The sequence below is a fragment of the Bos grunniens genome, chromosome 11, assembly GCF_055505025.1.
Source record: "Bos grunniens cultivar Pamir isolate PY7600 chromosome 11, Bosgru_T2T1.0, whole genome shotgun sequence".
Lineage (NCBI taxonomy): Eukaryota > Metazoa > Chordata > Mammalia > Artiodactyla > Bovidae > Bos > Bos grunniens.
Genome location: NC_141175.1, coordinates 65,970,681 through 65,995,133, shown reverse-complemented (window position 1 = coordinate 65,995,133; position 24,453 = coordinate 65,970,681). Strand labels below are relative to the sequence as shown.

General features: G+C 41.3%; 1 long non-coding RNA gene across 1 annotated transcript; it reads left to right on the top strand.

Moving 5' to 3' along the window:
* Positions 1-14,560: 14,560 nt before the first annotated feature.
* Positions 14,561-23,005, top strand: LOC147363267 (uncharacterized). Its single transcript, XR_015135919.1, has 2 exons — positions 14,561-14,685; positions 22,466-23,005. It is a non-coding gene; the product is annotated as an uncharacterized LOC147363267 (long non-coding RNA).
* Positions 23,006-24,453: the final 1,448 nt, after the last annotated feature.

Below are 24,453 nucleotides of genomic sequence, written 5' to 3'. Positions count from 1 at the left end.
AAACTGAGCCTGACAGGTGTTAACTGACTTGTTCTAGGTCCTATAGCTAATGAGTTAGATTCTACCCATGCCTCCATGACTAAAAGGCTTTTCAGGTGGCACTAGTGGTAAAGAAACCACCTGCCAATGATAATGCAGGAGATAGAAGAGATGTGGGTTCAATGCCTGGGTTGGGAAGATCCCCTGGAGAAGGAAATGGCAACCCAGGTATTCTTGCCTGGAAAATCCCATGGACTGGGCTACAGAACATAGGGTTTTAAAGAGTCAGACACGGCTGAAGCAACTTAGCACATCCATGGCTAAAAGATCATCCTCTTCTCTGCTCTAACCATCTACCTCCTTTCCGTACCCTACCCTATCCAATTTATTATGAAGATAAAAAATTTAAGCTATTTTCAACTAGGCACATGCTTTTCAAGGAACTTTCCAATAACATGTATTTTCAGTTATATTTTATTTCTTTGAACAATTGATAAAATACATGAAGGAAGATAATGGAAAATAACAATTACGAAATGGGTTGATGATTATTAAAAAATTAAGGGAAGTGGATGTAATCATGGCATCTTTCTATTTGTAGCATTCTTTGATTTGTTCTCAGTTCAGTTCAGAACCATTCAGTCACTCAGTCGTGTCTGACTCTTTGCAACCCAATGGATCACAGCACGCCAGACCTCCCTGCCCATCACCAACTCCTGGAGTTTACCCAAACTCACGTCCATTGAGTCGGTGATGCTATCCAGTCATCTCATCCTCTGTCATCCCTTTCTCCTCCTGCCTTCAATCTTTCCAAGGATCAGGGTCTTTTCAGAAGAGTCAGTTCTTCGCATGAGGTGGCCAAAGTATTGGAGTTTCAGCTTCAACATCAGTCCTTCAAAAGAATATTCAGGACTGATCTCCTTTAGGATGGACTGGTTAGATCTCCTTGCAGTCCAAGGGACTTTTAAGAGTATTCTCCAACACCACAGTTCAGAAGCATCAATTATTTGGTGTTCAGCTTTCTTTATAGTCCAACTCTAACATCCATACATGACTACTGGAAAAACCATAGCCTTGACTAGACGGACCTTTGTTGACAAAGTAATGTCTCTGATTTTTAATATGCTGTCTAGGTTGGTCATAACCAAGGAGTAAGAGTCTTTTAATTTCATGGCTGCAGTCACCATCTGCAGTGATTTTGGAGCCTCCCCCAAAAAAGTCAGCCACTGTTTCCACTGTCTCCCCATCTATTTGCCATTAAGTGATGGGACTGGAGGCCATGAACTTAGTTTTCTGACTTAGTTCTTCTTCACATTCTGCCATAAGTGTGGTGTCATTTGCATATCTGGGGTTATTGATATTTCTCCCCGTAATCTTGATTCCAGCTTGTGCTTCTTCCAGCCCAGCATTTCTCATGACATTCTCTGCATGAAAGTTAAATAAGCAGGGTGACAATATACAGCCTTGACATACTGCTTTTTCTATTTGGAACCAGTCTGTTGTTCCATGACCAGTTCTAACTTGCTTCCTGTCCTGCATAGAGGCAGGTTTCTCAAGAGGCAGGTCAGGTGGTCTGGTATTCCCATCTCTTTCAGAATTTTCCACAGCTTGTTTTGATCCACACTGTCAAAGGCTTTGGCATAGTCAATAAAGCAGAAATAGATGTTTTTCTGGAACTCTTTTGCTTTTTTGATGATCCAGCGGATGTTGGCAATTTGCTCTCTGGTTCCTCTGCCTTTTCTAAAACCAGCTTGAACATCTGGAAGTTCACGGTTTACATATTGCTGAAGCCTGGGTTGGAGAATTTTGAGCATTACTTTAATAGCATATGAGATGAGTGCAATTGTGCAGTAGTTTGAGCATTCTTTGGCATTGCCTTCCTTTGGGATTCGAATGAAAACTGAGTTTTTCTAGTCCTGTGGCCACTGCTGAGTTGTTCAGATTTGCTGGTACATTGAGTACAACACTTTCACAGCATCATCTTTTAGGATTTGAAATGGCTCAACTGGAATTCTATCACCTCCATTAGCTTTGTTCGTAGTGATGCTTTCTAAGGCCCACTTGACTTCACATTCCAGGATGTCTGGCTCTAGGTGAGTGATCACACCATCATGATTATCTGGGTCATGAAGATCTTTTTTGTATAGTTCTTCTGTGTATTTTTGCCACCTCTTCTTAATATCTTCTGCTTCTGTTATGTGCCAACTATTTCTGTCCTTTATTGAGTGCATCTTTGTATGAAATGTTCCTTTGGTATCTCTAATTTTATTAAAGAGATCTCTAGCTTTTCCCATTCTATTGTTTTCCTCTATTTCTTTGCTTTGATCACTGAGGAAGGCTTTCTTATCTCTCCATGTACTCTTTGGAACTCTGTGTTCAGATGGGTATATCTTTCCTTTTCTCCTTTGCTTTTTGCTTCTCTTCTTTTCAAAGTTATTTGTAAGGCCTCTTCAGACAACCATTTTGCTTTTTATGCATTTCTCTTTCTTGGGGATGGTCTTGATCCTTGTCTCCTATACAATGTCATGAACCTCCATCCATAGTTCATCAGGCACTCTATCAGATCTAGTCCCTTGAATCTATTTGTCATTTCCACTGTATAATCATAAGGGATTTTATTTAGGTCATACCTGAATGGTCTAGTGGTTTTCCCTACTTTCGTCAGTTTAAGTCTGAATTTGGCAATAAGGAGTTCATGATCTGAGCCACAGTCAGCTCCCAGTTTTGTTTATGCTGACTGTATAGAGCTTCTCCATCTTTGGCTGCAAAGAACGTAATCAATCTGATTTCAGTATTGGCAATCTGGTGATGTCCATGTGTAGAGTCTTCTCTTGTGTTATTGGAAGAGGGTGTTTGCTATGACCAGTGCGTTCTCTTAGCAAAACTCTATTAGCCTTTGCCCTGCTTCATTCTGTATTCCAAGGCCAAATTTGCCTGTTACTCCAGGTAGCTCTTGACTTCCTACTTTTACATTCCAGTCCCCTATAATGAAAAGGAAATCTTTTTTGGGTATTAGTTCTAGAAGGTCTTGTAGGTCTTCATAGAATCATTTAACTTCAGCCTCTTCAGCATTACTGCTTGGGGCACAGACTTGGATTACAGTGATATTGAATGGTTTGTCTTAGAAATGAGCAGATATCATTCTGTCATTTTTGAGATTGCATCCAAGTACTGCATTTCAGACCCTTTTGTTAACTACGATGGCTACTCCATTTCTTCTAAGGGATTCTTGCCCACAGTAGTAGATATAATGGTCATCTGAGTTAAATTCGTGCATTCCAGTCCATTTTAGTTCACTGACCCCTAAAATGTCAACGTTCACTCTTGCCATCTCCTGTTTGACCACTTCCAGTTTGCCTATTTCTGCTTTATTGACTATGCCAAAGACTTTGACTGTGTGGATCACAATAAACTGTGGAAAATTCTGAAAGAGATGGGAATACCAGACCACCTGACCTGCCTCTTGAGAAACATATATGCAGGTCAGGAAGCAACAGTTAGACTTGGACATGGAACAACAGACTGGTTCCAAGTAGGAAAAGGAGTACGTCAAGGCTGTATATTGTCACCCTGCTTATTTAACTTATATGCAGAGTATATAATGAGAAACACTGGGCTGGAAGAAGCACAAGCTGGAATCAAGATGGCCAGGAGAAATATCAAAACCACAGATATGCAGATGACACCACCCTTATGGCAGAAAGTGAAGAGGAACTCAAAAGCCTCTTGATGAAAGTGAAAGAGGAGAGTGAAAATGTTGGCTTAAAGCTCAACATTCAGAAAACTAAGATCATGGCATCTGGTCCCATCACTTCATGAAAAATAGATGGGGAAACAGTGGAAACAGTGTCAGACTTTATTTTTGGGGGGCTCCAAAATCACTGCAGATGGTGATTGCAGCCATGAAATTAAATGACGCTTACTCCTTGGAAGGTAAATTATGACCAACCTAGATAGCATATTCAAAAGCAGAGACATTACTTTACCAACAAATGTCCATCTAGTCAAGGCTATGGTTTTTCCAGTGGTCATGTATGGATGGAGAGTTGGACTGTGCAGAAAGCCGAGCGCCGAAGAATTGCTGCTTTTGAACTGTGGTGTTGGAGAAGACTCTTGAGAGTCCCTTGGACTGCAAGGAGATTCTAGTCCATTCTAAAGGAGATTAGTCCTGAGTGTTCTTTGGAAGGAATGATGCTAAAGCTGAAACTCCAGTACTTTGGCCACCTCATGCGAAGAGTTGACTCATTGGAAAAGACTCTGAGGCTAGGAGGGGTTGGGGGCAGGAGGAAAAGGGGACGACAGAGGATGAGATGGCTGAATGGCATCACCGACTCAATGGACGTGAGTTTGAGTGAACTCTGGGAGTTGGTGATGGAGTGCTCCCAGACCTCTGGGAGGTCTGGAGTGCTGGAATTCATGGGGTCGCAAAGATTCAGACACGACTGAGTGACTGAACTGAACTGAATTTGCCTTGATTCATGGACCTAACATTTCAGGTTCCTATGCAATACTGCTTTTTCTCACTGTATGGTATTTCATCAAGAGGCACCTTATCTTGTCTCATCAATCAACCTACAAGATTTTATTTTATTATTTTAGTTTCTGTAAAGTTCTAGACGCTGATAGTCCTTTGTCTGTTCACACCCTTAGTGTGTAAGGCCAAATTTCATCCTGTTTCTTCCTTTATTATATAATTTGGTCTTATTTTTAAAATCCAGACTTTCTTCATTGGCTTTTTAATTTCTCTTTACTGACTCCATGTGCCTTTTTTAAAAAAGCACTTTTAACAGGTGGACAAACTGCTTCAATCAGTAGATTCTACCTTTTTCTTTCTCAGAATAGTTTCTTTTCTGTGCTTTCTTGTCATTTCATCACGTTTCTTGAGGTTGTGGTAAAGGATAAATACCATTTTCTGAGAAAGAATCTTTGAAGGCTACAAACTCCTTTTTCCCTTTTCTAGATTACATATCTGCTGATCCATGCCATTTTCTTTCAGAGATATTTTGATATTTATTTTCCTAGAGTGGACATAAGGATAAACAAAAGTGTGTTTGTGTAAATTTCTCTCATATCATTATCCCCATTCTTTATCTCTTACTTCCACTTCAAGTTCCATGCTTCCTTGGTCCCTCAGTATCACAGAGATGTCCTACTATTGTGTTCTCAAAATATGTTGTTCAATTGTAGCACTTGAAAGCAACATAATCAGATTATTTGCCTTTCTTTTCAAATAGACACCTTCGTAGCAAGAACTATGTCTTAAATATTTCACCCCTAGGATTTAGCACCTGAATCCTGTAATGAATACTAAGGGCTGGAATGGAAAATAAACTGGTCAGTAGAAAAGTGAAAGTGAAGTTGCTCAGTCATGCCCGACTCTTTGTGACCCCATGGACAGTAGCCTGCACCAAGCTCCTCCGTCCATGGGATTTTCCAGGCAAGAGTACTGGAGTGGGTTGCCATTGCCTTCTCCAGGGTTGAGTACAAGTACTGCCTTAGCAACCCTTTCCTTTAACCCCAACATCCCAACCCATATTTAAGGCCGTACTTCTACTGAACTGCTATAGGCAGAATAAGAAAGTAAAATGAGTTGCTTTGAAGAATAGGAAAGGCTAAAAGACAAGTTCTGTTAAGAACATCCACACAGTTCCTGGTTTTGTTGCTGTTTTTGTTTGTTTTGTTTTCTGTTTCTTTTTTTTTTAACCTGTGGATAAAGAAGAGTACCATATTCTCCAAGGCTGACCCCAAAGGCACAACCAAGCTTTTCCAAAGTAATATTTCAACAGAGTGAAGAAGTAACCAGAGACCTGCATTATTTGCTGTCATTTAAATATCTTCTTAATTAAAGGAAAAGTAGGTTATAATTCATCCACAATCTCTGAAAGTCAATATATGTGTGCTTACATGTACTGAGAACTAACTTTGTGCTGGAGCTATAGATACAAAGACAACTGGGACATTGTCTCATAATAATTCTCTTTTCTCAACCAAATTAACTATTCTAATCATGACAGCTGTCTCTATTAGCCATCCACAACACCACTCGAGGAGATTTCTAATACTTTTTTGTGAAGAACTCCAAAGGACTTCTTTTCCTATAAGTATTCTATTCTTCTTTGCCCACTATGAATTTAAGCTTAAGTTGTTTTTTTTTTTCTTGCAAATGATATACCCAAATAGGTCTCCAATAGCTAATGTTGAATTGGTAATTTCTTGATACATATTTTTCATTTATTCATTTCAGTTCAGTTCAGTCACTCAGTCATGTCCGACTCTGCAACCCCATGAACCACAGCATGCCAGGCCTCCCTGTCCATCACCAATTCCCAGAGTTTACCCAAACTCAGGTCCATTGAGTCGGTGATGCCATTCAACCATCTCATCCTCTGTCATCCCCTTCTCCTCCTGCCCCCAATCCCTCCCAGCATCAGGATCTTTTCCAATAAGTCAGCTTTTTACATCAGGTGGCCAAAGTATTGGAGTTTCAGCTTCAACATCAGTGCTTCCATTGAACACCCAGGACTTATTTCCTTTAGGATGGACTGGTTGGATCTCCCTGCAGTCCAAGGGACTCTCAAGAGTCTTCTCCAACACCACAGTTCAAAAGCATCAATTCTTCGGCACTCACCTTTCTTTACAGTCCAACTCTCACATCCATACATGACTAATGGAAAAACCATAGCCTTGACTAGATGGACCTTTGTTGGCAAAGTAATGTCTCTGCTTTTTAATATGTTGTCTAGGTTGGTCATAACTTTCCTTCCAAGGAGTAAGCGTCTTTTAATTTCATGGCTGCAATCACCATCTGCAGTGATTTTGGAGCCTCAAAAATTAAAGTCAGCCACTGTTTCCACTATTTCCCCAACTATTTGCCATTGAGTGATGGGACCAGATGCCATGATCTTAGTTTTCTGAATATTGAGCTTTAAGCCAACTTTTTCCCTCTCCTCTTTCACTTTCATCAAGAGGCTCTTTAGTTCTTCTTCACTTTCTGCCATAAGTGTGGCATCATCTGTGTATCTGAGGTTATTGATATTTCTCCTGGCCATCTTGATTCCAGCTTATGCTTCATCCAGTTCAACATTTCTCGTGACATACTCTGCATATAAGTAAAATAAGCAGGGTAACAACATATAGCCTTGACATACTGCTTTTCCTATTTGGGAACAGTCCATTGTTCCATGTCCAGTTCTAACTGTTGCTTCCTGACCTGCATACAGATTTCTCAAGAGGCAGGTCAGGTGGTCTGGTATTCCCATCTCTTTCATAATTTTCCACAGTTTATTGTGTTCCGTAAAAATATGTATTCTGCAATAAATATGTACCAAGATTATTTCTGCCTACTGGAAAACATACATGAATAAGATGGAAAATTTTCTATTTTCATAGAGCTTGCATTTCCATAGGGGCAGACAATAAGCAAACATGAAATCAATAAGCATTTATCCTACAATAATTTTGTGAAACAAGCAACCCTATCATCTATCAACTGAAGCGCCAAACTTTTTTTTTTTTCATTAGCAGCTCTGTGGATCTGCTGGAAGGTGCCTGATCTTAGCATGGTTCAGCTTATGCTCAGTTGCTCAGTCATGTCCAACTCTTTGCAACCCCATAGACTATAGCTTTTGATGCTTTTGAACTCTGGTATTAGAGAAGACTCTTGAGTGTCCCTTAGAGCGCAAGGAGATCCAACCAGTAAATTCCAAAGGAAATCAGTCCTGAATATTCATTGGAAAGACTGATGCTGAAGCTGAAACTCCAATACTTTGGCCAGCTGAGAAGAAGACTGACTCATTGGAAAAGATCCTGATGCTGGGAAAGATTGAAGGTGGGAGGAGAAGGGGATGACAGATAATGAGATGGTCAGATGGTATCACCAACTCTATGGAGATAAGTTTGAGCAAGCTCCGGGAGTTGGTGGTGGACAGGGAAGCCTGGTGTGCTGCAGTCCATGGGGTTGCAAAGAGTTGGACATGACTGAGCAACTGAACTGAACTGAACTGAACTGTAGTCTGCCGGGCTCCTCTTTCCATGGAATTTTCCAGGCAAGAATACTGGAGTGGGTTTCCATTCCCTTTTCCAGGGGATCTTCCCAACCAAGAGATCAAACCCGTGTTCTTGCATCTCCTGCATTGGCAGGTGGTTTCTTTACCTCTAGCGCCACCTGGGAAGCCCAGGGTTCAGTTTATCTTGACTCAAAACTGACAGCTGGGATCAGATCTTTCCCCCTTGTTTGTTTGGTTTCTTCCTGGACCAGCAGCTACCTGGAGCATGTTCTTCTTGTGGTGAATGGCAGGAGTGCAAGAGAAGAAGCCAGAGCATGGCAGCAAGTATAAAACTCTGCTTTAGTCACATTTAGTAATATTTCATTGTTGTTCAGTTGCTAATTTGTGTCCAACTCTTTGCGACCACATGGACTGCAGCATGCCAGGCTTCCCTGCCCTTCTCTATCTCCAGGAGTTTGCTCAAACTCATATCCATTGAGTTGGTGATGTCATGCTGCTATCTCATTCTCTGTTGCCCCCTTCTCCTCCCGCCCACAATTTTTCCCAGCATCAGGGTCTTTTCCAATGAATTGGCTCTTCACACCAGGTAGCCAAATATTGGAGCTTCAGCTTCAACATCATTCCTTCCAATGAATATTCAGGGTTGATTTTCTTTAAGATTGATTGGTTTAATCTCCTTGCTGTTCAAGGGACTCTCAGGCATTAACCAACACAATTCACATGTCAAGCCCAACATGAATGGATCAGGGAAGTATTTTTCATTCATAGTGGGAAGAACTGCCAGCTTTATGGGAAGATATGTAAATGTATAATTTTATATGTTTTTAAATGATTTATAATTAATTTTATTGAAAATAACAATTTACTCTATCTACCCTCTTGGTCAGGATCCTTCTGCATACTTTTTGCCATCCCAAGAAAATAAAAAATCTCTCTTGGTTTTGGCATCTGGTTCAAAGTCCAGGATCTCATGATTTATATCAGGTATAGGTGGGATACTCTGGCTCTGAATATCTCTGAACTGAATCACATGTTATGTGCCTCCCACACATTTAACATACGATGTTGGAATAAGGACAGGATAAACAAATTAAAATAGTTGCATTCAACAAGGAAAAAACTGAAGGAAACATAGAAATCACTGGTCTATAGCAAGAACCTGAAACTCTGCCAGGTTTCCCTACAAAGAGACTAGCATACACTTTGGCTAGTCCCTGGTTCCCCACCTGGGAGTTTATCATTGATAAACTGTAATACATGGGTCTTCACTCTGCTCTATGAATGCCTTCTTTGGCTTTTCTGATAAGTACTGGGAATATGTCCTTCTTGGTAGCTGAGTTGACTTTTCAACCTGCTTCCCACCTGTAATACCCAAACTACAGGTACACTTAGTACTTACTTTTTGTTTGTTTGTTTTGCCTCCTAGGTTATTGCAATAAGTCAAATATTTTGTTACTATATAATATGGGTAGTCATTTCTCCAGCCTCTTATTACAGGTTTTTTATAGTTTTCTATACATATTTTACAGGTTTTTGAGAGCAGACGCCCATTTCTGGTATAATTTTTCTGTTAACTAGCAATTGGCACGTTAATGATGAATGACAAGCCCCATAACATGACCCAAATCTCAGAGGCTCAAATAACAAGTGTTTATTTTCTTGATAATGAATGAAACAGTACTACTGAAGGTCATCAGGGGACCTGGTCCTAGGCCTCTGATTAGGTTCAGTTTTGTTCTAGGAATTTTTCATTCTTCTTCAAAAAGTGATTATTTATGACATATATTTCTTCCAGGGAATGGCAGGAGCACCAGGATGCAAGCAAGATACACAGGGTATGTAAAGGCTCTGTTCTCAACATTGGTTAACTAAATGCCTGCCAACATTTAGTCAACCAGAGCAAGTCACATGGCTAAGCATTAACACCATGGGGTGAGGGTCACTTTCTACCCACAGTTACATGTCACCTGAGATGTATATTAGAGCAGGGAGGGAATCAAGAATTGAGAACTGTTCAGCTAGCACACATGCTAAAAACATCAACTTGTTATTTGTTGTTCAGTGATGTCTGACTCTTTGCCATGCCATGGACTGTGGCACACCTGGCTTCCCCATCCTACACTATCTCTTGGAGTTTGCTCAAACACATATCCACTGAATTGGTGATGCCATCCAACCATCTCATCCTCTGTCATCCCATTCTCCTCCTGGCTTCAATCTTGCCCAGCATCAGGGTCTTTTCCAGTGAGTTGGCTCTTCACATCAGGTAGCCAAAGTATTGGAGCTTCAGCTTCAGCATCAGTCCTTCCAAAGAATATTCAGGGTTGATTTTCTTTAAGATTGACTGCTTTGATCTCTTTGCAGCCCAAGGGACTCTTAAGAACAACTTGTATAAATGCTGTGAAGAAACTAAAGCAGAGTTTTACTTAGAGGATGCCTACAAAGCTATTAAAAGTAGTTACTTGGAGATGACATTTATACCAAGGCTGAATGCCTTTCAGGCAAAGGGAGCAGACAGTTCAAAGACCCAGAAACAGAGATAAGCTCAGGGTGATGGAGGAACTAAAATAAAACCATAGGTGGGTGGTAGAAGATGAAATTGATGAAATAGGCAGAGATTATTTAGACCTCTGTTATTATCACTGTTGGGCTTCCCAGATGGCACCAGTGGTAAAAAAAAAAAAAAAAAAATCTGCCAATACAGGAGATGCAAGAAACATGGGTTCACTCCCTGGGTGGGTGGGGAAGATCCTCTGGAGTAGAAAATAGGATCCCACTCCAGTATTCTGGCCTGGAAAATTCCATGGACAGAGGAACCTAGTGGGGCTACAGTTCATGGGGCCACAGAGTTGGACATGACTGAGTGACAGAACACATTATCACTGTTAGAGGCATTATCATATAACTGGACATTTTCAGAGGATTGTCTACCAAATAGTGAAAAAATGTGTGTGTGTGTGTGTGTGTGTGTGTGTGTGTGTGTGTGTGTGTTCTACTGGTTGTCATGATAACCCATGAGTAGGGTAGCTGAAGTCAACCAGTCTGGAAAGTTTTATTCAGATTGAGTTGCATAATCCATTTTAAATAATTTACTTATTCACTCATTCTTATTGGAGTATTGGCCTACTAAGTTGTTTCAAAAGGAACACCTGAAAATGTGTTCCTTTTTAAGAGCTAAGAACTCTTAACTAGAGACATACCAGCAAAAATACTCAAGAGGTAAAATGGTGGCCTCCGGAAATAGCTGGCTTCTTAACAATTCCAGGTATTTCTTTTGCCCTGGGCTTCTGAGAACTAACTGCAGATATAAAGGAGTTGGTGCCTTCTTTTTCCCCTTAGTCTCACTCTTGGGAAAAACCTCTTATTGTTTGGCTCCCTAGAGGGTTTCTAGATCTGAAACAGCAACATCCCTGATTGTTGACTATCTTTTCCTGGGAAGTCCTTGTGCTGGTCCTTTGGACAAGGACGTAACTCTGAGTGTAAACCTCAAAGGTGTAATCCATGCCCTCGGGAAGTTCATAATTCATCAGGGTGTCAACAAGTTCAAGGGGGGCACACTCATGACCACAAACTTGCACTCACATATAAAGTCACTCATTAGTATCTCAAAATGAATCAGAAACACAGAGATGCTGATCACTGAAATGCCCTAAATCAACGGTCCCGCACCTTTTTGACACCAGGGACTGGTTTCGTAGAAGATAATTTTTCCATGGACCAGGGAGGGGGGATGGTTTCAGGATGATTCAAGCCCATTGCATTTATTGTGTACTTTATTTCTATTATTATTACAGCAGCTCCACCTCAGATCATCAGGCATTAGATTCCAGATGTTAGGGACCCCTGCCTGAAATCATGAGATCTTCAACACTTTTTAGAAATGACCATTGATCTTGGTTCATTGTGAAAAACTTGATTAAATGTTGGCTTTTAATAAGCCATATTTTCTTTTGCCCTCATCTTTGTATAGACTTAAGGAAAAGATGGGCTTCCCTGGGGGCTCAAACAGTAACAAATCCACCTGCAATGTGGGAGACCTGGGTTTGATCCCTGTGTTGGGAAGATCCTCTGAAGGAGGGCATGGCAACCCCCTCCAGTATTCTTGTTTGGAGAATCCTTATGGACAGAGGAGCATGGCAGGCTACAGTCCATGGGGCCACAAAGAGTCAGACACAACTAAGCAACTAAGCACAGCACAACATGTGAAACAAGGAAATCAAAACCAGCCACACCAAGGAGCGGGTCCTCTCCCTGGGTCACAATAACACCTCTACAGGTGTGCCCTTGACTTCTATTAAGAACGACCAGTGAAAAAGGTGAAATCCACAGCTGTAAATTTACACTGCAGCATCTTTTAGCAAGAAAGGGACTGTGTCTAGTTGAATCAGAGTATGCTGGCTGGTGGAGTTCAGATGCAATCATGTGGTTTTTTCGGGGGAAATAAATGCGACAGTGTTTATCTCACACACATGTGTTTGTCAGAAGACCTTAAAGCAGTGGGCAGAGATCAGTGAAGCATGGCCACTTGTCCCAATGGCTGCACCTCTTCTTTTCAGTTGGGGCCCAGAGGAGGTCATCAGTGCTGAAGCAGTTGAGGCTCTGTTCAGCTCCTATGCCACAAGGAAGGACAGGAATCCTGCCAGAATGAGGACTTGGGTCCTGATTCCTAACCATCTCCGCTGGACTCCAGCCACCAGCACCGCCCAGAGAAGACAGCAAGCTGAAGAAAGCGTCCAGCCTGGGTGCGTGGCCGGTTAAAAACCTATTGGACGGTTCAATCAAAGGCATTGCCTCACTCTGTCCTGCGCAGCTATTGTACCTTGGAACACATGCTGCTAGGAGACAAAGAGGACATGCATTTATTTTCAAGCATAGGACTTTGGAACCACTTGGGAAGAATATTCTTGATTGAGAACCAAAACATTCCATGATGCTTAACAAACCTGCAAATTGAAAAATCAGCATCGGCCTGTGCAGCCGGGAGAAAGGAGAAGGACCTATACCCTGAAAAAAAAAATTTTTTTTTTTTTCAAAATACCCCTTAAATGATATTTGTGTGCATTTGCAAAATTACCGCTTTCTGAATCGAAGTCTCAAGCTGTTTGCGTCTGAGAACATATGTTGTGCCGGTAGACAGCCTCCCAGCCTGCCGACGCCCCTGACATCCCCCGCCGCATCGCATAATGGCCAGTCCCGCGAAGAAGGCGCCGCCGCTCAGTCAATGCCCCTGTAATAATATTTTAAAATAAATGATATGCATCATTAAATCACCGAGGATGACTAACTCAATTTTAGAAAACCCACAACTCCAGCAATCATAGTTACAGCTCTGATTTGAATATTTCCACTTTCACCTGAGCAGCCAGTGGGAGCCAGTCAAGCAGATTCGCATCCGGGCTGCAGTCTCTGAGGAGCAGAAAGGAACCCGTGATTATGTAGTTACAGTAACGTAGGCTTGATGCCTCCCGGTCCGCCTGGGCATTTTTAGACTTCTCCTTCCTCCCTTCTTGCCTTCTTATTTACATATCACAGGCATCCTCTTTGTAAAGTTATTTTTAATAATTTATTAGATTGATCTTTTTAAAATTCTACCCTGGCTAAATGTCATAAGGAGAAGGGGTGGGGGGAGAAAAAAAGTCTTCTAAACTTATTTAAAGGTTTCTTCTGGAGTAGGCCAGTTACCTGCTTCACTGCTGATATTCTAAAAATACCTCCATGTCCGTACTATTATCCATTCTTCACGTCCAATTGCTCTGTTATGGTAATAGTCAGAAGCACACCATGCAGTAATTACTTACAGCTGACTGAAGAAAAGAATATTCAACTCCCCCACTGTTCCAGGAGAAGGTCTTTATGCTCTATTAACTCATTCCTGTTTATTAATACTCTACTGGTAATTCAGACTGCTGCCTCTTAGGTTTGTAATAGGAGGACTATTAAACAGCAATTACTGACCATATGGGTTGGCGAATATTTGTTGTTTTTTTTGGTGGTGGGCTCTTCTTCCCCCACCTCCTTCCCACTTGTTTTTTTTTTTTTTAAGAAGCCATATTACAACACAGTAAAAGTAACATCACATCTGCATGAGATTAACAAGTCTGGCAGTATTTCTGCCTTAGAAAAAGTGAATTTATTCCCATATTATCATGGCTGATTTAGGAAAAAGAGATCATGGGAGACCTAGGGAAATGTGGGAGTTTGTTCACATGTGGGAAGACCCCTACTCTGGAAGAGATCCTGGCACTTGTCTTCTCTAAGTCACCTGGAAGGCTGCTTCTTACTGCCTTTGAGAGGGCATTCACCCACCCTCAGGCATCCTCCACTTTGGAAAAATAAGCATATTTTCTGAGGAACCCAAAGCTAATACCTTTTCCCCTTGTATGTTCCCCCAAGCATTTGGAAGTGGTCACTTTAAAATTTAACATTTGGTTGATTCATCTCCCAAAAGCAGATATGTGAACCCTGGGAGTTGGCGAAAGGCTCCTCCTGGGAGAGGGATGGCATGAGTAATGGGTTCAAGTGAGGCAGGCAGGTGGTAAACGATGATTATGGTGATAATAACGTGTGCCTCTCTCCCAGGTAGTGAGCACTAAACACACGGCAAGCATGAAACACATAGAAATGGAGATGTGTCTTCGAGATAAATAGGAGATCAGGAGCCAGTTTCCACTGGAAGATGCTGGGTTGTGATCCAGAGCGTGTAAGTCCTTTGATCAGAAGCCTCCACCAAGGCGGAGGCTGGGTGTCTGGGTACCCTGACATAGCGGCTCTCCCTCCAGAACAGCTGGTCCTCTCTCTGCCATTGGGACTTGTCTTCTACCTTCTACGCTTTCCCATAAAGGGTGTTCCTCTGGGTTTGCATCCTTCTAGCCCTTAAACAAACAGGACAAACCTCTGAGAACTCGATCTGGCCCCAGTCTTACCCTTTCCAAACTATTAACACTAAGTAGGTCTGGCGTTTACCTGTGATAGGGGTTCGCAGCTAATCTAACACCATTCCTTTGTTACCTGCTGATGTTGTGTGTGGAAGTCTCTTCTCTCAGACACACTAAATCCTTGAAGACAAGGACTGCATCTTTTAAACTTTTTTCTCCCTGCACCTAGTTTGGAAATGGACAGTCAATTGATACTAACTAGAGACTGGAGAAGACAATGGCACCCCACTCCAGTACTCTTGCCTGGAAAATCCCATGGGCGGAGGAGCCTGGTGGGCTGCAGTCCATGGGGTCTCGAAGAGTCGGACACGACTGAGCGAATTCACTTCCACTTTTCACTTTCCTGCATTGGAGAAGGAAATGGCAACCCACTCCAGTGTTTCTGCCTGGAGAATCCCAGGGACGGGGGAGCCTGGTGGGCGCTGTCTATGGGGTCGCACAGAGTCGGACACGACTGAAGCAACTTAGCAGCAGCAGCGGCGGCAGAGACTGGAAGAATTTAATGGAACTATGTAAGGGAAAAAGGACATCAGACCCTAAGTTTTCTTTCTCTAGGGAGATGTATAAAGCTACAGCTTCTGGGGTAAGTTTAGAAAGAAAAAACAGTAACAAAAATACACAACAAAATGTCAAATCTCTGCCTCAAAGAGTAACAGTACTAAGTTAATGGAGAGAATATAATTGAATTGAATTACACCTGTTAAGATCCAAGATGTTTTTCACAGTATGTCTAAGCAATAGAGAAAAGGGATTTATTTCCTTTACAACCTTTGGATGAATTAGAATCCTCAGTAATGGATGGCCTAGAGAGCCCTCAAGGGGAAGAGGGCTTCTCTCACTTCCTGTGGTGGGCAACTTCAATAATACAGACTGTCCCCTGGCAGGCTCAGACCTACCTGGTGTGATTGGAAAGGCTCTGTGAGGCCTAGCCTACCTCCGGATGCCTCATAGATTGGAGAAAATGCAATGCAATTTTGTTTTTATTACTACTGTTTTTAAAGTAGGATTGTTTTTTGATTAAGCATATGCAGAATACTGCTGCTGCTAAGTCGCTTCAGTCATGTCCATCTGTGTGACCCCATAGATGGCAGCCCACCAGGCTCCCTGGTCCCTGGCATTCTCCAGGCAAGAACACTGGAGTGGGTTGCCATTTCCTTCTCCAATGCATGAAAGTGAAAAGTGAAAGTGAAGTCTCTTCAGTTGTGTCCGACTCTGTGCGAGCCCGTAGACGGCAGCCCACCAGGCTCTTCCATCCATGGGATTTTCCAGGCAAGAGTACTGAAGTGGAGTGCCATCGCTTTCTCCAATGCAGGATACTAAGGTAGATGAAAATAGAACAACTCTGATTGAAGTCAGGTTGGGGAGATGTGGATGTCTAATCTGATAATTCAGCTGATAAAGCCATGGCGGTCCCTCTGAGAGATTCCAGTATTCCTGGGAACACTATCTGAAAAGCATTTTTCTATTCCAACCCACTTTTGATACAAATGTATAGACTGAATATGTAATCTCAAATCCACATGGTTAGCTGACAGCAGACTAAGCTATGGAATCTAATCTTTTGGTTCCTTAGCCAAGATTTTTGTTTGTTTTGCTTTTTCAATATCGCCTACCTGTGTTAATGGAGTAAGTCCTTGCCACAGCAAGCCATTGATAATAGGTACCTACGTGACTTTGGAATACTTGGCCATCGTGCCTCCTTTTAACACAAAACTGAGACAAGTTTAAAGTCTGATCAAGGACTTAACGAAGGAGGGATGGCCACTTGAGGATCTTAAATGACCACGTGGATGTGAGGTGGAGGTAGTTGATTTCAACTTGGCCATTCCTGCACCTCCATGGTTGAAGTCTCGGCAGTGGCTTCAGCTCAGCCTGGCTGTCCCATGTGCGCCTGCTTTTGGACCACGTGTTTACGTTAATTTCAGTCCAGCCCATGTTGAGAGGAGCTGCCACAGGGACTTGCTCAGGGTGCTGGGAATTATGCTGCTCCTACTCACAACATGGTGCAGATTATGATATGGTCTTTTATAGCATTTAAAAAATTGGAGGGTGACAATATTGCAGATTGTCCTTTCATTCTTTCACTAACAGAGGCAGCAGGATGTAGAAGAGAATATGGTATGGGCACTCAAGGGATCCGTATTCTTGACCAGATGTCTTCAACAATTAGCTGTGTGTTTGGGGGACATATTATTTAGCCTGTCTGCACCCCCATGCCCTCATCTGTGAAATAATGCCCTCTGGCTCAGGTTTGTTTCTGAAATGCATTTTTCTTTACTGGGCCATTAAAAATTAATCTAATGCTCTCTATCTGATAACTCTGAGTTAAATTATATTAAAAACAAAACAAATGATTATAAGCAGTCAGTTTTATGAATAAAATGCTTCTATATGCCAAGAGTTTTAAATTAGGCTCCATGACAAAAACATTTATGTCTGATATCAATGAAGACTTGAGATAAGTCAGTAAGGATGGTATTAAGCCTTGTAAATATCATCCAAATGTGACTTGGAACTGTGGAACTGTCCCTATGAGTGAGAACATCTGGGCAGTCTGCTGGCTTAATTTCAGGCATTCCTTTATTCAATACATACTTGCTTTGTTCCTTCCATATTTCATTACTCAATTAATAAACATATATTCAGCTAATACCATTGATTCATTCAATAAAGGGCATTCAGTGCATCTTGAAGGTGGAACCTGCTACATCTATAACAAAGTTATCATTGTTAATAATAATAGTATCAATAGAAAGATACATTCCTGGTGTTGAAGATCTACTACTCTTATTCAGGAGCGAGAATGTATATGGTAAAGAGATGGGTGACTTCCTATGACAGTACATGGATAGGGTCCAAGAGAAGGATTCAGGCTATAAGGGACGGAAGTGAGAGGGTGTGGTTAGTTGTGCTAGAGTGAACAGAAAGTGTTGAGGGATGTCTTCCATTGTTCCTTGACACACAATAATATTAGCACAGATGAAGAGGAGGAGAAGCCACTTTAGGTAGAACAATGTGTGCAAAAGCATCGAATTAGATAAGATTAAGAGGTATATGAATTTTCTGAAGATCCAGATCCATCTAGACAGCAGGGTGTCTATGAGAGTGGGGCCAGGGATGGTATAGCATCGTCCATTCTAGAAAAGTACTGACAGTCAGGAGATGACGTTTCTCTGATGGTCGAGTGACTCCAAATGTAGGGGCCTCAGACGTTACCCTTGGTCAGGGAACTAGTTCTACAGGCTGCAGCTAGTTCTCACATGCTGCGGCAAAAATGGAAGATTCTATGTGCCACGACTAAGACTGCACAGCCAAATAAATGAGTAAATATTAAAAAAAAAAAAGAGTCAGGGGAAGAATCTTAGCCTGAATCTTAGCCTGTTTTCCTTTTTCTTTACAAGCTGTTTTGCTCTGTGGAAACGTTTTTATTAGTAAAATCACAGTGGAGTCTAAGAGAAAAGGAATTTAAAAAAAGACTGCACAAAAGCCACTTGGGGAGCAGGTGAGAATGAGAGGCAATAAGACATCAGGGAACACGATGGAGACATGGCGGCAATGGAGTTTGGAAGGCGGAGAGAAGACTGAGCCTCCATTTCAGGGTTCAGTTTCTCTTGCTCTGGATACTGTGGGCTGGAAGGCAGTGTGGGGTGCCCAGGAGATGCCTGGAGGGGGATGCTTGAGAAAGAGAGCAGAATAAAAGGAAGAGACCCAGAGAAGATAAAATGAAGACAGAACATCAGACAAGAGTGAAGGATGAGAGGAACAAAGAACACGTGGTCAATGAAGTAGAAGACAAAGGAAATTAATCAAAATTATGATGTGGCGGGTTTGGAGTTCAACTCACAAATTCAGGTGTATAAGAATATGTAACTATTTTATGCAAATTATTCTCCTTTCATTTCATGCTAGCAATCTGCAGGAGGCAGAAATGTAATCTCTGTCACTGCAGCTTCCTCCCATCAAATCCTTAAGATTGTCCCTCATTTCTGGGGCCTTCAATAGTACCCAGGTGATGGAGGTGGTGGGGGTGGGGGGCAGGGCATCTGCCCTTGGTTGGGCATCCATCCACTGGGCCTGTGTTAATCCTGCTATAGTCACCAAACCATAGAGATCCACTGAGGCACAGGCATTCAGGGCCTCCCAGGACCTCTTCTGGGTCCCTCTCCTTCCATGGAAAATCGCGGTATTTGTGTGACACTGGGGGTGAGGAAGTTCAATAGATTTGCTGTCTTCCTGGACAGGTCTTCTCTGCTCTGAGAAAGTTATGGCAGGAGTTCTGTCCCCCTGCCCTTCCTGTACCCCAGAGACCCAACCCCAGAGTAGGACCAACTTGTTACTTGGTTTTCTCTTCTGCTCCAACTTTCCTCCTTCCCCCAAATGCAAGGAATTGAAGATTGCCCTCTTATCACATCTTTCCCTCTTACCTTCCCATCTCTGATGAGGCTGAATCATTTTATATTTAGAAAAAGTGATACAGAGAGGTTATGACAGTTACTCAAGGTCACACTGCTTGTCAACAGCACAATGGGTAAAAATAAAAATACAATAGCTTGGGGAGTTCCCTGCCAGGCCAGTGGTTAAGACTTGGGCTTTCACTGTCATGAACCTAGGTTCGATCCCTGGTCAGGGAACTAAGATCCCACAAGCTGCACGGTGACTATCTTTTGTCCCTTCCTTCTTTTCTTCCTTCCTCCCTGTTCCCCTCTCCTCCCTCCCTTCCTTCTTTCTTTTCCTCTCTCTTCTCCTCTCTCTTTCTTTCTTCTCTCCTCCCTCTCTCCAAAAGGACTTCTTATGTGCCAGGCAGTATACAAGTACTGGGTGTACCATACTGAACAAATTATACTTAAATGAACACATTAAAGGAATGAAACCTATTGCTTTCATGAATTGCCAGTTTAGTTGGGGAGGTGGACATCAAACATCACATATAGAGACTCACAGTTAAATTGTGGTCAGTAAAATAAGTTCTCTGAGAAAGTAGTAAGAAGGACCTAATTTAGATTAGGCAATCCAGGAAGATCTTTCTGTGAAGAGACATCTGAGCTGAGAACTCACACAGGGCTGAGTGTGTTTCAGGTATAGGGAATGGCTTATGCAAAGACTTGGCATGTTCAACGAGTTCAAAAACACACCTGTGAGTGAACTATCTGAAAGGGGGAAATGAAACATAAGGCTGTTGGAGAACGAGAGAGGACCAAAGTCTACAGGGATTTATTGCAAAGTTAAGAAATTTGGATTTTATTAGGTTTAATTGAAAACAAAATTTAAGCAGTGAGTGACATAATCTGATTAACATCTGAAAAATATTATTCTGGCTCCTTGTGAAAAATGGATTGAAGTGAGGAAGCATGGAAAAGAAGAGACCAGTTGGGAGCTGGGGACTCTCTAAGTACTCTTGAGGAGAGTGACGTAGGTTTGGAACAGGAGCCTAAAAGTGGGGTGGAAAGAAATGGAAGAATCAAGTCATACTTTAGAAGAGTTGGCAGATTACTGGATTTGAGATATTAGCAGGGACACTGTTCCCAAATTTCAGACAAGAATCATTCATTATTCTCTCTACTCTAGAAACCTTATTGAATCCCATTAAGATACAACTTCAGTTGTTATAATAGAAAACTATGTGAAATGACATTTTCTAGAATAGCAGATGTCAGTGCTTTAAGAATATATGGCTTTAAGATGACTTTACATTTTTAAGGCATATAAATTAGATAAGTGGATAAATCAGGAATCTGGTATAAGAAGTGTGTTTACAACCCCTAAGCCTATCCTTGGATACCAATTAATAATACGTTTTTACTGAACAATTCCCAAAATTGATATTAATATTGATCATCAGACACTTGTAAATTTTCAACCATGTTTGTCTCTTGCCTGTATTTGATCCCAGTGATAAATAAGGTGGATTTCTTCCCACGTCATAGAAATAAATAGGGCCCTAGTAACTGATGACATCCGCTATAGGTCAAATGACAATTCAGAGCTAGAGAAATGACTGGATCCTTCATCTCTGTAGCAATCACTGAGATCTAGGCAGAGAGAAGACCTGCCTAACAATCCTTTTCATGTGTTGATTCATTCCAGTCTAGGTTGTTTTCACTGAGAATTTAGAAAGGCAATCTGTAAACTGGGCCATGGGCCTCGGTGAGAATTTCTCAAAGGCAATAAGGCCCACGATGGGAGCCCGTAGAGCAAGGATGAAAGTAGCTATCAGTCTTTTACAGTAAGTGCTGTCAGCCTAACATCCACCCTCTTATTAGGTCTTCCAGTTTCGGGCAGTTTGACACCCTAACAGAAGTTAGTTTAATCACCTCAGTAAATGACTTCACGTAGGTTGTTGTTAGGCGTTCCCAGGTGGTGCTAGTGGTAAAAAACCCTGTCTGCCAATCCAGGAGATGCAGCAGATGTGGGCTCAATCCCTGGATCAGGAAGATCCCCTGGAGGAGGGCATGGCAACCCACTCCAGTCTTCTTGCCCGGAGCATACCATGGACAGAGGACTCTGGTGGTCTATAGTCCATAGGGTCACAAAGTGTTAGACATGACTGAAGTGACTTAGCATGCACAGGTTATTGTCATTACCTGCGGCCCCTATTGGCATTGATAATGTTCCACAGGGGTTTAGCATTTAGAGAATAGGCTATATAAAAATGGAGAAGGGGGTTTAGCATTTAGCATTTAGAGAATAGGCTATATAAAAATGGAGAAGGAAAACACAGCAGTGAGTGTATCACATCCAAAGCCAATGTGATCACTGCTGCTTCTACTCAAATACAAATATTACTGTCTTTTGCATGTGTCGGGCAATGCTCTAAGTCCCCTTTATGTATAAGTTATTTAAATCTTATAACAATGGAGCTATTCCTATTTTATAGGAAGTGAAGCTAAAGCACAGAAGGGTTGAGTAACTTGCTCATAGGAACATGGTACTCATAGGCAATCCAAAGCACATTATTATGACTCTTCACCATGACGACTACCCTGAATCTGTCTGTAATGGAAGGCAAAAGGGAACCTACATGAAAAACCTACATAGCAAATAGGCCATACATGGTTAATTAGCTTACCTGTAGGGCATTGTTCTAAGGGTTGACAAATTGATGGTTTCAGAATAATACCATTATAGAAATAGTTTATGAATAAATTGTTGAACAAATAGTGATATAATGCCATGCTCATTGTAATATACATTATGTTTTAGTTCTGTAGGACTTTATTGCCAAATGATATGTACTCTTTATTCCTTTTTTTCAAGAAAACTAGTTGTACTCATGAACTACTAGGCATACAAGGCACTTTAGTCAGTGTATTTTGATTTGAATAAAATTATGTTGAAGGACTGGGATCCTAGGTTTAAAACTGACTTGGATTTTTTTTTAAGGGGACCAGAAGTAATTCCTGTAATCTATTTTATTCCTGAATCTCTGTGTCTTATGCTGACAAATTTTGGTTAGGAATTGTACAAAATTCATTCTGAAAATATAAATGTTCTATTTTGCCAAAGGTATTACCTTATAACTGTGTCTAAATGTCATTTGTCTTCTAGGAAACACAATGAAGAGAAGAGCCCAAGGATTTGAGAGGAGGTTTAGAGCATGGAGATGGAGGAATATCTCTCTTAGGAGAATTGAAGGTGCTTCCTTCTGCCTGGCTCACCTGAGTGTACAGTGTCCAGCGAAAGGGATGAAGGGATGGTGTTTGTCATGTGTACACACGCACTGGCATCCTCGCTTTTTGAACATCTACAGATTCTGTTGTAGACATTTTTTCAGCTTTCTCTTCACCATAGACACAGCTTGGTGTACTTTGGCAGACATTTTACCTATTACTTCACCCTCAAAGATGCTAAGGCCAAGGTTGGCAATGGTATAAATGGAATGAATGAAAGCAAATGGGTGCAATGAGAAGCATTTACTTAACCTCAGGAAGAGAGACAAATAGATCTTTCCTAAACTGGTGGATAAGTATAGAGGTATTCAATGAATCCTTATGTGATTGTTCCTTCCTAGATTTAGTAAAATATTCCAGTTTGGGAGAAATTCCTTCCCTTGTCAATAAAATATAAAAAGAGGAAAATGTTAAAATATTTGCAGCCCTGTCTTTAGAATTTCATGCTAATTTTGCCTCTCTCTCATTTTTTTTATGCAAAGCATTCTTGTATGTTTTTTTCATTGTATTTTTCATGAAGAAAGTATAGTGATTATTTAAGATAACCAGACAAGATCAAGGGGCACCTTTCTTTGTGAAGTGCTTCCAGACTTGTTTAGACGCAATGCTCTTGAAGGCAATAGGCATGCCTATTTTGTCTTTATTGGTGTCTGTGTACATATTAGGCCTACAGTAATTTATCTGACTATATCAATTAATGAGCAAACAAGAATGGATGACAAAAGCAGATGTTTTTGTAAGGCTCTCAAAAATGTTTTAGAGAACATTTTGGAATTCAAGTTAAAAAAAATTCACTCAAATGAGATTTGGGGGGATTTCATGTGATTAACTCTTTACATTATCTTGTAGTAATTATACAGAAATCTCTATTTATGTAAACACAGTGAATGCATCATAACACTAGAATAAGTATACAAATACTGCATGTCAAATTAGGTTATAATCACTTTCAAGGGACGTGATTTCCTAGTTAAACAGATTCGTTTACATCTTGTGAAATAAAAAATAAGTGAAAATAACTATATAAAATCAGGCTTACAGCTGGACAGATCTTCTTGGCAATGGTCCAGGCACTGAGTGGGGAAAGCCCCTCCAGCTGAGAAATGCTCAGGATGCCCAGGGTGGCTTTACAGGCTCGGCCTGGAGAGGGGTCTTGGGCTGCTGTCCTGCCTATAGCCTGTCTCTAGGTACCTGTGCAGAAGATGAGCTGCCTTAACATTTAAGATAAGATTCTTGCTGTGAGGGGTTTGGGATGGAATGGAAACTTGCTCAGTAGAGGAGAAAACAAAGGCAGTTCAATAATACATTCTTAGGTAAACAGCATAATAGAATAAGTTGGGGATCCTCTAAACAAAAACCAAATAGGTGAAGCTAGCACTGGAATCATAGGAGTTTAGAGTCAAAGTTTGTGTATCACAGATCATATGGTCCAATCTTTGTAATACAGATGGGGTAACTGGCCAAACAAAAGGCAAGGAGCAGTACCAAGACCGAGACCCAGAATGTTTCCCCCAAATCAGGTCCTTATGTATGACATAATTCAAGTTCATCTTTTCAAGGGAGATCATTTTTTAAAAACTAATCATTTTGATACACATCTTTAAAAAATACATTTTGCATTGCCCTAACATAGCCAACATTTCCTGCAATGTTTGTTTATGTTGATGGCAGAGGGCATAATTGTAAACCTGTTATTACATGGCATCATCCAAATTGGGAAAGGGGTATGCCAAGGCTGTATATTGTCACCCTGCTTATTTAACTTATATGCAGAGTACATCATGAAAAATGGTGGGCTGGATGAAGCACAAGCTGGAATCAAGATTGCCAGGAGAAATATCAATAACCTCAGATATGCAGATGACA